Source organism: Camelus bactrianus, chromosome 21, assembly GCF_048773025.1.
Source record: "Camelus bactrianus isolate YW-2024 breed Bactrian camel chromosome 21, ASM4877302v1, whole genome shotgun sequence".
Lineage (NCBI taxonomy): Eukaryota > Metazoa > Chordata > Mammalia > Artiodactyla > Camelidae > Camelus > Camelus bactrianus.
This window is the reverse complement of record NC_133559.1, coordinates 2,440,744-2,445,308: the sequence shown is the minus strand read 5'-3', so window position 1 is coordinate 2,445,308 and position 4,565 is coordinate 2,440,744.

Genomic DNA, 4,565 nt, shown 5'->3' with positions numbered 1-4,565 from the left:
CTCCCTTCTCACGGCAATGAGGGAAGCCAGGTTTCTAGCGTAACTTGTCCTGACTCCCAAGCCAGTGCTCCAAGCCAGGGGTGACTGTGACCACAGCCAGGTCGCGCTCGCGCCACCATAAACCAGGACATTTCTCATGAGAGCAGAGCGTGTGACTGGAACACCGCCACACCCATCCCCCAGGGTATCGTCCGAGGCTGTTTCCCTGCGACAGCGGCACCGCTGAGTAACTGTGACACACACGGTACGCTGTGCAGAGCCTAAAATATTTACTGTCTGGTCTTTTACTAAATAAGACATTTGCTGCTGCTCCATACGGCTCACGTTGCCTTGTTCTCTAATACACGGCACTGTGATACGTTCAGCTCGTTACACTGGCCACAGCGAATCGCGGTCACTGCGTATGCTACCATTCATGGCGAGACCGGAGGCCTGTGCGTCTAGGATTCCTTGGATTCTTTCACATTTGATTCTCAAGTGAAATCCACCCACGAGTAATTTACAAGGAGCTGGGCGCTTCCAGAAGACGACGGCCCTCCCCGTGGTGATCCCATTTCCCCAGGTACACTTTCCAAATGGAGATTCCCCAAAGGGACCAACTGAGAAGGAGAAGAAGAAAGAAACGAAAAAACCCAGTAAGTTGAACTGCTCACACCCAAAGCGGAGGCCCGTTCCTGCTGACTCTCTGCGTGTCAGGAATTTTATGCCAACAAGTGACTCTTCTACATCAATAGCGCATCACCCCATCCCCAACAGGAAGTGACATTACAAAAGCCGGAAAGGACATCAGACACGCTGGCTTGGCAGCCGCAGGCACATGTGAAATTACTGTCAGAGTTCAAAGGAAGGGCTGCGAGGTGGGGGCGCCAGGCGGCAGCATCACCCATAATGCCTTTACCTCGTGGGACGGAGCACGGTGACAGCCTGCTCTGACCCGGCCATGGCTTCCTGGCGCCCACGCCGATCTGGCAGGGGGTCCTGCAGGGCTAGGTGTGGGTGGGCTGGGCAACTCCTGGGATGCCACCTGCTCCCCGCACGCATCCACCTGGCTCAACGGTGGGGACCGGTGCTGCTTCTGGGGCTGGCCCACCCACCGAGGCCAGATTGTTTGGAGCACTTTCTCTGTCCCCTCCCCTGTGCTAAGCAGGAAGACACTGTCTCACGTCTCTCGTGTGGTCTGGCCAGGTAGGAGCAGTCACAGCTCCCTGTTTATGGATAGGGAAACTGAGATAAATCGAGATTACTTGATGTGCTCAGCATCCCAAAGTCCCAGGAGAAGCCACGATTCAAACCCAGAGATTCCATCGCTTGTAACCACCAGGCTTCACTGCCTCAATTTGAAGCCCCCTTGAGAGATGCAGCCAGGCAAGCTTCGGCAAGGGTATGAGGGACTTGCCTCTCCAGATGAGTGATTGAGCCTCCATTTGGTGATGAAGTTTGCATCAACTTTTGTGGCAAGACAGGTCAGGGGAATGGGGCAGCAAAAGGAGATAAGGCTCCTCTGGTCAAACAGGTGACTTGGCTTATCCACTTGACTCATTAAACTACTTGGTGAACTCCTACTCAACCTTCAAAACCCAGCTTAAATATTCCTTCCACCATGAAGTCCTCCTTGTCCCATAAATAGAACTGATCAACACCTCCGTTGTCCCCGTGCAGGTTACATGCTGGAGGTGCCTCTGTTGTGCCTTGCAGGTATGTGTCTCACCCTGTGTGGTGAGTTCATCAAGGACAGAAACTGAGTTTGATGCACTTGGATCACCAGCTTGTGGTAACAGGAACAGCAGCATTGAGCACGTACTAGGGGCTGGGCACTCATCTAAGTGCGTTATACACATTAATCTTTAAAATAACCCTAGGAGATGGGTGTGGTTAGTATCCCCAGTGGCTAGGCTCTGAAGCCAAACTAATGGGTTTGAATCCTGGCTCAGCCTGTGACTCTGAGCGAGTTACTTAACCTCTCTGCGCTTCGGGGTTCTCATCTGCAAAATGGGGATAATCACAGTGGCTACCCTGTGGAGGGCTGGAACCAGCTTGTACCGGCTTGCAAGCACTAACTATTAAATTTTAATAAAACTTGCCTGTTTGCCATTCTTAAAAATTAAGTTAGGGACACCTAAAATTAAATTGTATTAAAAGCAAAGGTAATAAATACTCAAAACTCATCACTTCCTAATTATTTTACTGTGTTTCTACTATACTCTGCTCTTGGGTTACATATGTCTGTTCAATGTCTACGCGGGGGACACGCTAAGTAACAGTGAGCTCCTGAGTGGCTCTCCTGACTCTGTCTGGAGCCCAAGGAGAGTACCCCCCCAGGGCACTTGGCAGATGCTACAAATCAGGACTTCTTTTTCCCAGAGAGCTGGGTTGTTGAGCATTTACCACCAGAGCTACCCTCAGCAGAGAGGCGGTACGTAGTAGCCAGCATTACTGCTACTGATGAACAAACTAGAGATTAATAAGCTGCCCAAAGCATGACAGATCCGGACGTGATCCCAGACGCTGCAGGTCTGGAGCTGGCCCCTGAACTAGCTAGACCTTGAGGCACATGGCACACAGATCAGGGGCCAATAAATGTTTGTTGGGTGAACAAACCATCATGAAATTCATGGGTCTCAAATTCTTGATTCTGCTGGCCACAGAATTGCCCGGGGAGCTTTGCTAACGCAACTTCTCCACAGCCTCTCTCGTGCTGGGCTCTGGAACGGGTGTTTTTAGCCAGTGTCCCAGGGGTTCTGATTCTGGACCCGTTCCTGTCCCAGTCTCTAGCCTCCAACCCCAGCCAGCTCCTGCCCCGGCTTCCGTGTCCGCTGGTCCTGCCATCCAACCTGGCGGTGAGTGGTGGCTGTGGGATGGGGAAGCATGCTGGGGCGCGGACACCCTCCCCTAGTCTGAGCACAGGCATGAACCAAGAGGGCTCTTGAAGACCACAGTTTACTTTCAGGCCCCCCCCCCCCTCGTCCAGCAGGGAGTGAGGCACTGGGACTGAGAAGGCCTGGCCACATTCATGGACACGACCAGACGAAACACGGTGAGATGTGCACGGCACTTGGAAGTTTATGGAACGTGGCCACCTGGCTCCTACTTAGCCTCACAATAACCATATGAGGACAGCAGAGGAAGGACACAAATCGTCCCCCATTTACAGACCAAGAAACTGAGGCTCAGAGAGTTACTTGCCTAAGCTCATCGCTGCACAGACCTGGAGCCTTAGCTTCCAGGCTGTGTTTTCCCTCAAAAGTGGGTGTGAGGAGAAGGGTGGGGAAGTTGGGGTGAGGGGTCCCCGGAAGTCAACATTTATGCATTACTCTGGCTTAGCCACTCACTAGCTGTGTGACCTTAAGCAAGTGTCTTAATCTTTCTGTGCCTCATGTTTGCTCATCTGAAAAAAATTAGGGAAATGATTGGCAGCCCTCTTGTATGGTTGCTGCAAATCAGCAGATGTAGAGATGCTTCTTAGAATGTTGTACCAAGTGGGGTCAATAATGGATTTACCCAAGTGAAAAAAAAAAGATCACGAATCATTTGTAAGTGCTGTTTCCAAAGAATATGCCCAATGTTTCAAAGTAATTGTTTGTGCCTCTAGGTTCCAGTACTAACATCCCACAGTGACCACAATAATGGTTGTAATGATAATGTCACCTTTATATATTTTATGGCTTCTCATGGCTGGCTCTCTTCTTTGAAGGCCTCATACTAATTTAGGGCAAGGACAGGAAGTGGAGGTGCCCTGGGATGGACGCTGGGGACACACGTTTTGCTCCGAAGGTCCTGCTAACTCAATGACAACAGGGAGCCAGAGCTAAGAGGGCCAGTGCCAGGGTCCCGTGGACACACACGACTGAAGGCTTGTGGCCTTTCTCAAGTCCCTGTTCTCTCTCAACCTGTCTTCCCATCTGTAAAGGGGATGGATATGAAAACCCACCTTACAGAGTTTCTGTGAGCATGAAATTTTAAAACGAAATTGTGCCTATAAGGTGTTTCAGCCTGGGGCAGCAGCCCCCAAACCTGACTGCACATTAGAATCATCTGGGAAGCCTTAAAAACATCCCACTGTGTCCCACCGCAGACCAGCTCCCTTCAGGCCTGTGTGCCAGTCACTGCCTCCTCCAAAAGGCCTTCCCCGACCACCCCTTACACACCAGCGCGCCGTGCTTTCTGCTTCTCCGTTGCGTGTATCTCACACCAGTCTGTGTCCTTATTGCCAGTCACCCCCCCAGGTTGCAAACCCTGCGGACTCACGCAGAGCACACCTCAGAGTTGTTCTGCTTACCATGAGGGAGCTTAGGTGCTTATGCCCTAGGGACACTGGAGCCCAGCACTTAGGGGAGAGTAGAGTCCGGTAACTGGAAGAAACTTCAGGCCAAAAGGTCTGGGTGCCAGGAATCGTAAGGCTTAAGGAGCTAGGAGCTGGCCCACCTTGTCTGCTCCAGTCTCTGAGCCTCAGTTTCCCTCCCTGTAAAATGGGAATATTTATACTACCTAACCTGTGCTGTTTGGAGTAAGGAAAAGCAGTCTCTGCTTGTGAAGCACAGTAAATGGTAGTCCTCACAGCCACCACT